The following is a 16,276-nucleotide window of genomic DNA, read 5'->3' as shown; positions in this document are numbered from 1 at the left end:
GAGGTATTCAGTCAGTGGGGGAGCATACTGTCTCCCAGCTACCAAGGAGTATGGGCCCTACCCTTTGGGCACCTTTTTGGGCACCAATTCCGAACTAGTGATAGGCTGATTCAAATGTCTCCTAGGGTAAATTGCAATTCAATTGGTCACCTAGCATGACTGTAGCTTTCTCTGTGTGTTGCAATTTCATTGGCCACCTGTGCATGGCCAGGCCCAACCACGTGGCCTTTGCTCTATAAAAGATGGTCTAGAAAGCAGGGAGGGGTCGCCCTCTCTGTAAGGGGCGGCCCTGACCGGTCTGTTTGACAGTCGGTTTGATTCTTGATGCTTGGGGCGAAACAAAGCTTTGCTTGACTTTCGCTTTGTATCAGTTTTGCTCCTTTAATCACGGACCCATTATTGGGGTACCCATTTTTGAGGGGACCCAACAAGATTATTTAGTACTGTCACAGGGAAGCAATGCTAAGAAGAACAAAGCTATAGTGGTAAAGCATGAAAGGAAGTCCTTGAGGGAGCTGCAGGAGTGTTACCACCTACAAGCCTGAAGACTACAAGCTGCAGCAAAGTCGAGCTTTTGTTCTGTTTTCTCTCATCAGGTATTTATTTACCCAAAGAAAATGAAAACACTATTTGGAAAAGATGTATGGATCCCTATGTGTACTGCAGCATTATTTATCATAGCCAAGATACAGAAGCAGCTTAGGAGTTCACTGACAGATGAATGGATAAGGAGGAGGAGGTCTATAACCAATGGAATATTATGTATGCAGCCAAGAAAAATGATGAAATCTTGCTGTTTGTGACAACATGGATAGACATTGAAGGTATTAAGCAAAGTGAAAGAAGTCAGACTGGGGAAGACAAATATATGATTTTACTCATATGTGAAATCTAAAACACCAAACAAATGAATGAACAACAAACAAAAGCAGAATCAGATCTATAAACACAGAGAGCAAGCCCGCGGTTCAAGAGGGAGGTGGGATGGGCAGATGGGCCAAAAAAGAGAGGGAGATAGGCTCCCAGTTAGATGGGAGGTACACTCACGGTGAGCAGAGCATAATGTTTAACTTGTGAATCACTATGTTGTACACCTGAAATGAATATGTCATTGTCAAGTATACTCGAAATAAAAAAATTTATTTCATGTTTTTAATAAGTGGGTTTAATCCTTTCCACCAACTGGCACATTATAAAATCATAATTCATTTTATCTTAGCCCTAGTTTTCTGGCTTGGGTATTTCTCTGAAACTGCTTCAAAGGCACTTGAAGCAACTAAACATCAGAGAAGGGGGAAAAACCATAAGAGACTCTTAACTGCTGGAAACAAATTGAAGGTTGCTGGAGGGGAGGGGAGTGGGGGGGAAGAGGTAACTGAGTGTTGGGCATTAAGGGTAACACTTGATGTAATGAGCACTGGATGTTAGGTGCAATTGATGAATTACTAAATTCTACCTTTGAAATTAATAATATACTATATATCAATAATTGAATTAAGACAAATATTGGAGGAGGAGATGAACCATGAGAGACAGTAGACTCTGAGAAACAAACTGAAGGTTTTGGAGGGGCCGGGGGTGGGAGTTTGGGTGAGCCTGGTGGTGGGTATTGTGGAGGGCACATATTGCATGGAGCACTGGGTGTGGTGCGTAAACAATGAATTCTGGAACACTGAAAAGAAATTAAAAATAAAAAAAATTAAAAAAAAGATTTGTTATATGGCTGTTAGATAGTATAATATTAACTCAATTAGCATCAGAATAATCTATATTTAGAGCAAGAAAAATCATTCCTGGTCAGTGAACAGTGTTTGTAGATAAAACAGCCAGAACGTAAGGCTGATGAGCTGGAGGAGGCAGTGGAGTTCGCTGCCTTTTTTGTTTTGTTTCCTTTCCAAGGTGTCTTCAGATATCCTTCCACTATCCTTCAGGAAAATCTTCCCAGTGCTTTGTTGTTCCTTTCTCTCCCCTCTCAACATGGGGTCCAAGGGCAGGTATGCAGGGAGATAAGCTTTCAGGCTCTATCATCTGCATCATTGCTGGGTCCAAGGTCCCCTTCCTCCTCTTCTTTCACCCTGCATTGTACAGAGTTGGGGGCTGGGGTGGGCTTGAGGACTGGGGTGTGGAGGGGTGTATGGGACAGTGTTTCTGCAGCTCTAGCCCTCCCTCCTGGGAAAGTTCCTGCATGAAATGTTACTAGATAACAGGACTGACGTCTTCATCTGTTTGCATGTGTGAGAATCGTGTTTTGTGAATATAACTTGTATAGCTTAGTTTCTGGCACTTAGGAGGTACTCAATAAAATAGGACTTTCTTCCCTGTGTCTTTTTTTTAATAGGAGAATTAAAAATAAAAGTTTATTTATTTAATTGACAGAGAGAGAGAGAGAGCACAAGTAGGTAGAGGGGCTCAGTGGGGAGCCCAATGCTGGGCTTGATCCCGGTGCCCTGGGAACACTACATCTATATCTTTGGGGTACATATCCAGTAGTGCAATTGCAGGGTCATAGGGCAGCTCTATTTTTAATTTTTTGAGGAATTGGCACACTATTTTCTGAAGTGGCTGCTCCAACTTGCATTCCCACCAACAGTGTCAGGGGGTTCCCCTTTCTCCACATCCTCTCCAAGATTTGTTGTTTCCTGCCTTGTTAATCTTTGCCATTCTAACTGATGTAAGGTAGTATCTCAATGTGTGTTTTTTTTTTTTAAATTTTATTTATTTATCGGACTGAGAGAGAGAGAGATCATAGGTAGGCAGAGCAGCAGGCACAGGGAGAGGGGGAAGCAGGCTCCCCACTGAACAGAAAGCCCGATGCATGGCTTGATCCCAGCACCCTGAGATCATAACCTGAGTCGAAGGTAGAGGCTTAACCCAGTTAGTCACCCAGGCGCACTTCAATGTCGTTTTGGTATTTATTTCCCCAATGGCTATTGATGTTGAACGTTTTCTCATATGTCTGTTAGCCATTTGGAACAGTATTTGGCTACTCTTAACTGGATTTGCTCATACATTTTTGGTCATGTTGGGGGAATACAATTAAAGGAAAATCTCTGAGAAATCTCCTTCACACAGTGGGAAAGAAAACACTTTAAAAAAATATTTTATTTAGGGGCGCCTGGGTGGCTCAGTGGTTAAGCCTCTGCCTTCGGCTCAGGTCATGATCTCAGGGTCCTGGGATCGAGCCCCGCATCGGGCTCTCTGCTCCGCAGGGAGCCTGCTTCCTCCTCTCTCTCTCTCTCTCTCTCTGCCTGCCTTTCTGCCTAATTGTGATCTCTGTCTGTCAAATAAATAAATAAAATATTAAAAAAATATTTTATTTATTTATTTGACAGAGAGAGAGATCACAAGTAGGCAGAGAGAGAGGGAGAAACAGGCTCCTCACTGAGCAGAGAGCCTGATGCGGGGCTATATCCCAGGATCCTGAGATCATGACCTGAACCGAAGGCAGAGGCTTAAACCACTGAGCCACCCAGGCGCCCTGAAAACACTTTTATTATAGAATTAGATTTACCGACATGTGAGGTGTATCATGGGCAATCTTTGAAGAGATGCAAAGACAAAGAAAATCACTCTTTTCCATAGCCATGCAGACACAGCTCATTACACATACGTTCTCAGGATAGATGGTTACTAGCTCTCAAGTAAGTGGACATGACAGCACCATCTGTCACAAACAGTTCACCCCGGATTTACATAGTAATAGGGTGACCATCTATGTTAGCTAGTTGGCCTCATCCAGAAGAAAACAAATTCTCCCACTTTTATACCAGGAAGCGGTTTTACAGGAGGATCCTGGTGCCCACTGTGGTTAGGCCCATACCCTGGCACAGGAAGGAGGAGAGAGTGGTGTTGTCTTCCTTGAGTGAGCTGTTCAAAGAGAAGATTCCCAGATCTTTGAAAAAGACATTCCTGGATCACAAGGCTGGCAAAAGGCCTATCTATGTTTTTCAGTGGACTCACATACGTTTCAAAGAGGAGAGAAAGCACCCACAGTCACACGTTTTCTCAATAAAGGATGAAAAAAAAAAAAAGGAAGGGACTCTTTTCCCTTATTTTCAAAAGGGACAATTAAGCCTTTTTGCCTTAATTTTTATTTGTCCTGACAGTGTACCTTGGCTGGGTTTGCTCACATGTGTGTTTTTAGCTGGCTCCTGGCTGGTCTAGGACAACTTAGCTAGAAAGGCAGAGCAAACCTGAGCATGTCCTTTCATGGGAGAGGGCAAGGCAAATGGCAAAAGTAGTTTCCAACCACTGCTGGAGTCATATTCCCTGAACTCTCAGTGGCTGAGTCGAGTCACATGATGGAGCCTAGAAGCAGTGCGTGAAAGCACTAACAGTATGCGGCCGAGGGTGAGCTGGATGTAAGGAAGCTGAAGGATTGGAATATTTTCATCATCAGACTATCAAAGATGGGACCAAGTATGAACCTGTTCAGGATTTGAGTTTGAAGCATCTGTGTGGAATTCAGGCAGAGGTAACCCTCAGGGTTGTGGATATCAGGGAGGATGCTCAGGAGGTAGTTAGATTTTTTGAAGGTGAAGTGATGTACCAAGTGGCAGTGTGTGTGCAGATGACCTGGAGAGTGTGTGAGGTGAGAAGAGCAGAGAAGGATGGAATCTGAGAGCAAATTCCTCCTTCTGTCACTCTGGACAATGGAATTCCCATCCTCATGTTTGGGGAGAAAAGCCCTGCCTTCTGTGCCTGCCACAGGTCCCCATGCTCCTTCATTTTGTTTTTTTTTTGTGGTAGGACCCCTGCTTTGTTCCCTGCCATGATCACTCCCCAGTGGAGCCCCCGAATGAAATGCTGCCCCCGGAGGTGTGCACAGGAAGACTTTGTTTGCATCCCTGGTCTCTGGGAGCCCTCCCTGTACTCTCCAGCTTCTCTCTTGTGGGTATGGCCTCTGCCTCTCAAGTGCACATCGTAGGGCCAGAGGAGGATGGGGTCTGAGTGTTGTATAAGGCGTCAGGGTGGTTACTTCTCTCAGTGGAGAGAAGTTCCTGACCTTCTCTGAGACCCATGCCCAAAATGCTGAAGGACTGTATAGTGTGGAGGCTGCGCTGGTGGTGAAACATAGCTCTTCGGAGAATGTGACCTGCTCCCTTTGTAACTCAATCCTGAGCCAAGAGAAAGAAAAGGTCATTTTTTCCTCCAGGTTCATGCTGTTTCCCTCTCCCAGTAGGGCCATACGGAGTGACTGGGAGTCCCTGGGTGTGCTGCATGGACTGCTCTGGGCTGTGCCCCTGACTGTGTGTATGGCCGGACACAGAGGACATCTTTCCCGGGACTTCTCCCTGGATGTCAGCTTTCATGGTTCCTGACCTTGTTGATATTCTTACTCTTTGGGACTGCCTACTACACCAAGGGAGAACAAACTGCTAAGTGCCAGGAGACGCAGGAATGGGAGAAACTCCATAGGGAAAAGGATGAGAACAGGTAAAGGAGGAGGCAGTGAAAGCCAGAGATAATGGAGGGCAGTGGCCACGGTCTGAGTGTGTTAACCAGTGCAGAGGAAAAGTGGACAGAGAGTCCTTACCCTGGAGCAAGTGGCTGAGGAGGTCCAGAGAGGACATGGAGCTATGGAGGCTCGATGGATCTGGAGCTGTAACTTCCAGGATACTGACATGTGCATTTGTGGGTTTGTCAGGTGCAATCTTTGGTGTTCTTAGAGATGGGGGTTCATGCTTATTTCTCACTCCCTTTCAGATGAACTCCAAGCAGATATCAGTAAGTTCTGCTTTTTCTCTAGAAGTTCGTCTTCTTTGAAGGAGAAGTTCTGGTTCTTAGCTCACCTGTTTCCTGTGTTGCCTTTCAGACTGGAGGAAATCTGTTTACCTGACTGGTGAGTGACTGTCCAGGTGTCCTTGGGTCTTTTGTTCCACTTAAGTCAAGGTGTCCTCTCTCCTTGTTTCAGGAAGAAACATGTGGACCCTTCTCTGGGGCAGAAGCAGAAGCTGGTGGGAGGAAGAACCCTGTTCCATGAGCTTTCTCCAATCTAGGCCACTATTTCCCACCCAGTTCTTGAGAACCTGGGGGTGATGGTGGTTTCTGGAGTAGGTCATGCATCTTGGGGTTATTCCAATGCTGACCTGCGTGCCATATTGCTAGCTCCTTAGCCTTCAGTGCAACTAGTTCTGTCAGCCCTTGAATCCAAAAGCCAGTTGCTCTGAGATTTCAAGAAAATAACTATATAAATTAATGGGTCACTAAGTTTAGGAGTGTGACCTTAGCTCCATAATACCAACCAGGGAGAGTGTGTTTTCTCCAGTTCCTGGAAGTTGTGATCACAAAGTGATGGGTAGAGGACTGGAAAGACAATGTGTGTGAATGTGGTGGAATGAGCTGTCAATGCCCCAAACAGTGATTGTGTTATCTGAGAGGGATTGGCCACTGTTACCCTAGAGTTCACCTCACATCCTGCCTGAAATTCTCTCTCCTTTTGGGTTATTTCTCAAAGATCTCTATGTTCAACATCACCAGGTGTAGTAATGATGTTTTTATAATTATGGAATTTTATATATTTTATCCCTGTAATTTTTTATACAGTGTATGTCAGCACATGGCAGGAGATCATTTCCTTTCCAGCCTCCCCCCAATCTGCAGTTAGTGTCACCTGTAGCCCAGAGGGCAGGCAAGGGTCAGGAGAAGAATGCTGAGCAGGCCTGTTCTGACTGAGGTCTCACCAGGGTGTGTTCCCTTTCAGTCTGGAGGAAGGCACATCTGGATGCGGGTAAGCTACTCAGTTTGCTGTTACCTTATCTCCCCAGGCTCAACTCAGCCACCTTCTATGTCACAGACCCTACACCAGGATGGGGTTGGTGTCCATGCTCCCCTTGTCACTTTTGTCCTCTTTCTCCTAAGACTGTAAGGAGTGTCGTTGGGAACACAGTTCTGCCTCCATTCTGACCTGTTCTCTGCTGCAGGTCACTGTTAGGGTTACCAACACCCTCTGAACCCACTGCTCAATTCATACGTTTAATTGGTGTATTGAGAACAAAGAGGTCATTTATAAGGAGAGTCTGGAACAGGATAATGACTTTATAAATCAGAAACTGTTGTGTGTAGAGGATTTCAGAAATCAAGCTTGCCCGCTTAGGACTCAGTTCTTCCTAGGTGGATTCTTGGTTCTGTATTCATTTCACCCTGAAATTCCTAATTTTTTTTTTGGTCTCTGGTTTTGATTTTCCTGTTTCTTGCTAGACCCCTGTCATGTTGGTCTTTATTTTGCTTCCTCATGCTCTGACTCCCTGTTGGAACTGGGTTTCTTCCTTTAAGCCTCTTTAGGTGTTGAGGAATTAAATACTTTAGAGCAGGTGATCTGAATCTGAGATGCAGAGCCACCAGGATATTTATGGATTCCTCAGGTTGCGGTCTGTGAACCACCTGCAATTATATACAATATCATTTGTATATTGTTGTGTAAGAAGAGCAATAACTTATATATGTTATAATCATATTATATTATTAAATATTTATTATATATTAAATATTTAACATGAGAATATGTGATATATATGTGTTTTTAAAAACAGCTACTGATAATTGTTTCCAACCATTAGCTTTCCTTTCAGGAGGATATTGCTCCTACCTGATGGGCTTTACTTGGTTGGCTTTATTGGAGGCAAAGTGTGAAGATGCAAAAGGAGAAAACTAGGAGAGTTAAAATTCTTTACTAGGAAAAAGTGGAGTTCAAATCAGGAAAGAAAAATGTGTTAGGAAAAGAGAAGGAGCTGAGAAGGAAAACAGAGAGCCTGAGATTCCTTTTTAGAGATTATGGGCAGATAAGAAGTGGTAGAATCACAGCTGTGGTGGTTCGAGTGGGCAGTCGACAAGAGGGTGTGCAAGTTATTTGCATGTATGAAAAGTAATAAACTCCTGATACCTGTTTGAGAGATTCCTGAGAGGACTTATACTTGTTTTAAGCTGTTTGAAAGTAATCATGTAACCAGATTTGCCTCTGATAATGAGATCACCTTGATCTTCCAGTGGTGTGCGGACAGGAGGTGGTCTGGGGATCCTGAGGCAATGAAAAGTTATCCAGAGATTCCTTTAGTACTGGGGTAGGTTAAGAATCTGGGCCCTTGAACCTGTGTAATATGTGCTTTTTTTTTTTTTGACTGTTTCTATTTATGATCAGGGATATAAACTGTGAGAACCGAGAAGGGGAAGCCAGAGGTGAGGGAAACCAAGGGTCCAGGTGTGTGAGGCTCCTTATTATGTTATGTTAGTCATCATACAGTACATCATTAGTTAAGTGTTCCGTGATTCATTATTTGATTTAACATGCTGTGCTCATCACAGCACATCCCCTCCATAATACCTATCACCAGGCTACCCCATCTTCCCACCCCCACCCTTCTGAAATCCTCAGATGGCTTCTTGGAGTCCATAGTCCCTCAAAGTTTGTCTCCCTCTCTTATTCCCTCCCTTCAGTTTTCCCTTCCTTCCCATAATGTCTTTCGTGCTATTCCTTATGTTGCACATAGGAGTGAAACCATATGACCTTTGTCTGCTTGACTTATTTCACTTAGCATAATCCCCTCCAGTTCCATCCAGGTCAATGGAAATGGTGGGTTTTCATCCTTTCTGATGGCTGAATAATATTCCACTGTATATATGACCACATCTTCTTTATACATTCATCTGTTGAGGGACATCTCGGCTCCTTCCACCGTTTGGTTTCTTTTCGCTTTTTTGAATTAAAAAAATGATGGTAGGGGCCCCTGGGTGGCTTAGTTTCTTAAGCAGCTGCCTTTGGCTCAGGTCATGACCCTAGGATCATTGGATCAAGCCCCACATTGGGCTCCCTGCTCAGAGGGGATACTGCTCCTCCCTCTCTTCCTTGCTCTTGCTGTCTCTCACTATCTCTGTCTCTCTCTCAAATAAATTAAATCTCAAAAAAAAAAAAGATTTTATTTATTTATTTATTTATTTAGAGCCATTGGAGCAGGTGGAGGGTTGAAAATCTCAAGAGGATTCCATGCTGAATGTGGAACCTGATAAGGGGGCTGGATCCAACCACTCTGAGATTATGACCTGAGCCCAAATCAGGAGCCAGATGCTTAACTGACTGTTGCAGCTGCCAGTGTTTTAAAGTATGTGTGTGTTTTCTTTTTTTGAAGATTTTTATTTATTTATTTGACAGAGAGAGAGATCACAAGTAGGCAGAGAGGCAGGCAGAAAGAGAGGGGAAAGCAGGCTCCCTGCTGAGAAGAGAGCCCTATGTGGGCCTCAATGCCGGAACCCTGAGATCATGACCTGAGCCGAGGCTTTAACCCAATGAGCCACCCAGGCGCCCCTAAAGTATGTGTTTTAAGTATGCCTTGTGTACTTGTATTTGATCTCCCCCATTCTGTTCAAGAAAACCTAGCTTTCATGATGGATATGTGGCTAAGGATTGAGAAGACATAATTTGGGTGAAATCTGGGCATAAAGTCTTCTTTTCAGGTTGTTACACAGCCTCTCAGTGGTGTTAAGCTTTATGGCTTGGCTTTTATGGGAAGGCTGTAGAATGATGGCTGTGTGTGTATGTGTGTGTGTGTGTGTGTGTGTGTGCACGTGTAAGAAATAAATGCATCAGGGAATGTTTCCAAAAGATATTTCCCTGTAACACTTGCACCAGTGTATTTCAGAGACTAGATATAGAGCCCAATGTGTTCAGACTTCTCAAAGCCAGAAACATGTGGTTCTTTCATAGATTGGCGGAAGGAGAATTTCCTGCCTTGTGAGTTACTTTGAGTTCTTTCTGGTTCCTCCTACTGCTGTTCCAGGGTGGTTTACCTCTCCTCAGCTTGCTGTGGTGACACAGGTGTTGGCCCCATCAGTGGTGGTGGGTGCAGATGGGGTGGTGAAAGTCACATAGGTGGGGTTGGTGGGTGTGGATGATATCAGATGCTAAAAAGATACCCTTAAGTGTTGGAGTCCAGTCTTGTCCTCAAATGCCTGTGACATATCAAAATCCTGAATCAGTCTTTAGTTACTTCTCCTGGTTGGTGGGTGTGTTCTTGAGTCATAAGATTCTAATCTCAGGGGACACCTGGGTGGCTCAGTTGGTTGGGCAGCTGCCTTCGGCTCAGGTCATGATCCCAGCGTCCTGGGATCGAGTCCCACATGGGGCTCCTTGCTCGGCGGGGAGCCTGCTTCTCCCTCTGCCTCTGCCTGCCAGTGCTCACTCTCTCTCTCTCTGACAAATAAATAAATAAAATCTTAAAAAAAAAAAAAAGATTCTAATCTCAGTAGGCTTAACCCTGCCCACATGCATCTAGGTGTCTGGTGGTGGGGGTGGTTGATGTGTGTCTTGTTATAGGGCAAGGGGAGACCTCAAATGATTGGCAATTCTCTCTGCAGTGTCTTGGATCTGGGGTCTGCACATCCAAGCCTTGCTGTTTCTGATGAAAAGTCTTGTGTGACCTAGAGGGTACAACTAAGGACCCAGAAAAACAGTATAGCATCTTAGGTCAGGAGGACATCAATCAGGGCTCTGTTACTGGGTGTTGGAGTTCAGGAATGGAGACAGAAGTGTGTGGGCCCTGGGGGCCTGTAGGAGAGATGTGGAGAGGAAAGGCTGGTACCAGGAATCCTCAGAAAAGGGGATCTGGGTTGTAGAGATGTATGCAAATATACTTTGTTCCCTCCCTGATAATTCAGAACTCCTTGTGTCAATTCCCCAGAGGGTAGGGGTTTTCCTGGACCTGAAGGAAGGGGATGTCTCATTCTACAACATGACTAATGGCTCCCACATTTTCTCCTTCCCACTAGTGTCCTCCTCTGGGACTCTGTTTCCATACTTCAGGCTGAGGTCAGGAGATGTGTCCCTGACCATCTGCTCTGGGTGGGTGTGTCTGTGCAGACCCCTGTACCTGTTAACAACCCTCCTTGTTCTTCAGAGGAGCCTGTGAGCCTCTTAGGGCAGGGGTTCAGTTCAGGCTATGGTGTTGATGGTGCTCTCCCAGGGGCTGAATCTCCATTACTCCCCTGCAGCTGTGAAGCTGTGTCCCTATAGGGTCCCAGCAGGGTTCCAGATTCCTCATGGTGGCTCTTCCTGGAGCTGCAGAATTCCCAGTTAATGGCTCTGAATTTAGTCCTGGAAGACTTGGTGTCTTGCCCTTCTCTGCTAGGTGTTTACTGCTGGGGTGTGGTTATGAGAATAGTCGGTTCATGCCTCATGCTCAGGTATTAGAAGATAAATGTTGACTTTTTCAGCTGTAATGAGGTTGGCTGAAATTTGCTATTGGAAGTCATGTTTCTTTTGATCATGAACATTATTTCATGGAGTCTTTGTATTGTTTTGATATGAAATGAGCTGAGGTCTGAATTACTCTGAAGAATTAAATGAGGTATTTATTTTATGCAGTTTGTGTTGTGCAGATGAACCCAAAGGCTATGAGTGAGTCATCAGCTTTGTTTTAGGAAATGTGCACTCTGACTAGAGATGTCTATCTAAACATTTCTGAAGAAATGTATGGCTGATGGACTTTAAGAGGAGTGGAGTGTAATATTCTATTGTATATCTTTCCTATTCTGGGATGGGTGGGACCTACTTATCTTAATGAATCTTAGTATATATCTGTTATTTGTGAAATACTAGTGCTGCATTAATTCAGGGATGGGAAGATGAGAATTTGGGTTCCCTTGTGAGTCAACAGCAGTTGGAGAGAACAGAACTGCTACCAGAATAAAGATGTGAATGAAGAAGATGGTTTTCAGACCCCAGATGAATTGCAGAAAGCTTTGACCATGAGCACAGTTCCAGGATCTATGTACTGCTTCTCGGTACTTCTAGTCCACTTGTAAATGTGGATGGAAACCACAGGAAACACAAGGAAGCCAGACTACTGAGGACTCAGACCTTCAGGAATGAATGCATGTCCACTTCCAAGATACAGAACTCTGACCTGCTGTGGTTCTGGGAGAGATGAGAATACACAGAATCGGAGGTGGAAGAAGGAAGCCACAGATCTCAGTTCCTGCCTGTAACCAAGAGCAGGAAAAGGACTGTAGTAGTTTTGTATATTTTTTCTTTCATGCCAGGTCATTTGTATTAATTATGTATTTTCTTTCTTCCTTCTTCTTACCAGTGTGATTTTATGCAAGTTGTCCATGGTAATATATATATATATTTTTAAATTTGTTTATTTACAGCATAACAGTGTTCATTGTTTTGGCATCACACCCAGTGCTCCATGCAGTACGTGCCCTCCCCATTACTCAGCACCTGGTTCCTCAACCTCCTACCCCCCCGCCCCTTCAAAACCCTCTGGTTGTTTTTCAGAGTCCATAGTCTCTCACGATTCATCTCCCCTTCCAGTTGTGGAGTTATATGGAAGGTGGATTTGTATTGTTATATGGAAGTTCCAGTATGAGTAAAATGGTGTATGGGGAAGCTGAGGATCTAGAGGTGTGAAATCTGCCCATTACCTGTTCTTTGCCTTTTAATTCAAATCTACCTTCTATGTGCCCTGCTTGTTGATACTGGATGTCATAAACTTTTCATTTTTGCCATGTGGCACACTTGATACAGCCTTTGTCAGTCAGTGCACTGCTGGGTTTGGCCAGCAAACCCCGAGACGGCGAAAGAAAAGATTACTCCAGACACCTTCGTAGGAGAAAGGAGAGGCCTAGGGACAGTTGCTCTAGTGGCAAAAGGCCAACATGCCAAGCTTTGTCCCCACTTCATTGGGGTCATATCAATACACCCAGCGCAAGCCCAAAGCAAGGAAGAAAGTGTAGACTTAATGGGCAGGACAGTAATATGTGGGGCAGCGTGTGGTACGGGCAAGGCGGCTAGGAGTTCATGAAGTACATGAGTGCCAAATGTGCCTGTTTCTCCTTGAAATTGAAGCATTTACTCCCTAGATGGGCACTTTGAGCCACAGTTAGAATCTGGCCGGTTTCAGCCAAGAATCTTCAAAGGAGGCCAGCGTTCTGGGTATTCCTCCTTTGTTTTTCTTGGTTTCATCCACCCAGGTTTATACAAGTCAGATTTTGGCTGTCTCACCACTGTGAATTCCTAGGGGGCAGCAGAGGGAATACAGCAAGACACACCTGGGGACAAAGCTTTCTTCTTTTGCTGTGTTTTCAAAGTGATTTTATTTATTTACTTGTCAGAGAGAGAAAGAGTGAGCAAGCCTAAGCAGAGGGAGTGGCAGGCAGAGGGAAAAGCAGGCTCCCCACTGAGCAAGGAGCCCCATGCGCGATTTGCTCCCAGGACTCTGGGATCATGACCTGAGCCACAGTCAGATGCTTAACCCACTGAGCCACTCAGACGTCTCACTTTCAATGTTTTTACCCCTTGATTTTAAGATGCTACTGCCAGTGGCCTGGAGAAGACCTAGCTTCTCTGGCCTCTGGGTAAATGAGTATGGCATTGTAGCAGGCTACAAATGTACATTGTAGCAGTTCTAGAAGGGTGCCTCCCAGGGACTCTTGTCAGTTCTCTAGTGAGAGTTTTCCTGCCCAGCAGCCTTGGTCTGTGGCATGTTGGTGAACTTCTTTCCCTACGTGAGGACCCCAGTTCACCTCCTCCAATAAACAGAATGTCAGACTTATTCTCTCAAATGTCTTCTGTTTTTGGAGGTAGCGTCTGCTTCCTGTATCTCCTACTTCTGGTTTTCTTAGAGCGTTCTTTTACTTCTTTCATAGTTAAAACCTTTGCTTAATAATTCTTTATATCACATTTTCCATGTATAAATGAGTGATGTGGTTTCTGCTGCCTGACCGGACACTGAGTGATACGAACATCTCAACTGAACTGTGTCTTGGAGGAGGGCCCTGCACTGCTCACAGTACATGGGAAAGGTTAATATAGGAATTTTCAAGTTTATCAAAACGTTTATGCCAACAATAAGGTCATAAATATACTCTTTGGGATCTTTGTATACATTTTAAATATTCTGTATGTTAATATATTATCTGACATGTTCATCTCCTCCTTCAGTGTACCTTGTGGCTTTATGACACTGATTACTTTCAGATGAGCTATGGGTATGTTTCCTTTGAAATGGAGAGTAGAGGAAGGTATGGATGTGATACGAATTATCCACACAAAAAAGGAATCTTTTGAAACTAGTGGACCAGCTGCCCGTGTAATTCCAGAAAGAATGGTTAAAACCATCATTCTTGGGAGAAGTGAGGTTAGCATCATGGCAGAATGAGTCCTTCCATTTATCTCCCCCTTTCCGTTTAAAACTAGTAGATTCCAAAGCCCAACAAAGGTTCCTCTGCACAGCACACCAGATGCCAAAGAGATCCATCCATGTTTACTCTGAGAGTATGTGGATTGGTCTTCAGGGAGATGAGAGCCCAGTCAGCTTGGTGGGGCCTGTTACCCTGGCTTCTACAGTGGTGGTAACGCTCACCTGTGACCCCTGTGGCCAAGAAGGTGGAGGTGGAAAGGGGTGAGTGAAAGGGTACTTGGCCCTGTGGGCTGTGGCTGGAGGACCCCATAGCTATGAAGCCACAGAGCAGTGTCCTCGGAGGTAGGACGTCTGTGACCAGAAGGGGACAGTGGGGGAAAGGAAAAGGCAAGGGGAGGAGGCAGAGTAGAAGAAACACTTTATGCACTGTCTGCCCCGAGAGTCCAGCAAGAGAAATCCCAGCTCCGTGGGACTCCGGAAATTGAGGATCCTCCTCCTGGGGCTTAGTACATGCTGCCCCTAGTCCATTGCCAGCCCCCTACTTGTTTTTTATATTGAGCCTGGTCTAAACCACCAGGGCTGCTCTGGGAAGAAAAACCAAATGCTTGTGCTATTCCGCCACCTGCTGTAATACTAATGAAGGGTCTCTAACTGCCCACCTATGAACAGTGAGAATTCAAGTTAATAAATCTTGACCTACATTAAAAAGGTGTTGGCTACTTCAAATGATCTGGCGGAGTAAAATCTCATGAAGGACCATGAAAAATCGTGGTGACATGATCTTGCTAAAAGAAAATGACAGTTCTCCAGCCACCAAACCTAAATTAAACATTGTTTTATCGGATGTCTGTAATAAGTGGGTTTAATCCTTTCCTCCAACTGGCACATTATGAAATCACACTTCATTTTACTGTAACCCGTGTTTTATAGCATGTTTTCTGGAACTGCTCCGAAGAACTTGAAGCAACTAAACATAAGATGTATTATATGACTGTGAAAGTAGAAAGTATAATATTAATCCTACTGCCATCAGGATAATTTATTTTGAACAAGACAAATCATTCATGGACAATGAACAGTGTTTGTGGATAAAGCAGCTGGAATTTGAGCCTGCTGAGTGGGGGGAGGGCAGTGAAGCCTGCTGTTTGGTGTTCTCCCTGCAGTGTCCTCAGGTGTCCCTCCAGTGTCCTTCAGAAAAACCTTCCCTGTGCTTTGTCATTCCTTTCCCTCTTCTCCCAACATGGGATTCAGGGACTGCATTCAGGGGAGATAAGCTTTCTGGCCCAATCATGCTGGGCCATGTTTGAGTCCAAGGTCCCCTTCCTGTTCCTCTTTCACCCTGAGTTGCGTGGAGCTGGGGCTGGGCTGGGCTTGAGGACTGGGGCGTGTGAGGGTGTGTGGAGCCGTGTCTGCAGCTCCAGCCCTCCCTCCTCCAGGAAGTTCCTGGATAAAAGGTTACCAGGTGGCAGGACTTCTGTCTTCCTTCATCTCTGCATGTTTGAAAATGAAGTGTCATAAGTACAACTTGTGTAGTCCAGTTCCTGGAGCTTAGTAGGTACTCAAGAAAATTTGGCTTTCTTCCTCTGACTTTTCACAAAATTCCACTATGTTCTGAGGCCTTGAGAAATCTCCCCATTGGGCAGAGATTGGTGGTGGCCGTGGGGGATGGACCTGGAGGATGATATTGGCCCTTGTCTGTTTTGTTTCACTTGAGATGGATTTTCCCAATATTCCTGAGTCCAAGTGGATATTTTCAGAAGAGACCTTTGGGGATGATAACGTGGGATGTATTCAGGTATATGCAGAAGCCCTGGGATTGCCCAGAGTTTAATATCTCAGACCAGACATCTGAGTGGAAACCAATCACTCCCATGTACCAACAGGTCCATCAGTCCTTGCTTCATGAAAACAGTTCATTCAGAACAACTGAGAGTGAACACAGGCTGGGAGAGGCTTTGCTGGGTGTGTGGCTGTGAAACTCTGAGACATTGGTTTCCTCACCTGTAGAATGAAGGCAACAATGACAACAACCTGGCAGAAGTGGGGCCAGGGAGGCTCTAGCCCAAACTGGTGTCTTAACTCCAGTCGTGTAATAGAAGAACACCTGAGCACTGGGTGGGCTTGAGGGAGCAAACCAGGTG

At 44.9% G+C, this 16,276-nt stretch overlaps 1 pseudogene; it reads left to right on the top strand.

Moving 5' to 3' along the window:
- Window positions 1-10,324: 10,324 nt before the first annotated feature.
- On the top strand, window positions 10,325-11,002 carry LOC123942223 (annotated as a pseudogene).
- The last annotated feature ends 5,274 nt before the right edge of the window (window positions 11,003-16,276 follow it).

This window comes from Meles meles, chromosome 5 (genome assembly GCF_922984935.1).
Source record: "Meles meles chromosome 5, mMelMel3.1 paternal haplotype, whole genome shotgun sequence".
Taxonomy (NCBI): domain Eukaryota; kingdom Metazoa; phylum Chordata; class Mammalia; order Carnivora; family Mustelidae; genus Meles; species Meles meles.
The sequence above is the reverse complement of the archived record's forward strand: the minus strand, read 5'-3'. Positions and strand labels throughout refer to the sequence as shown.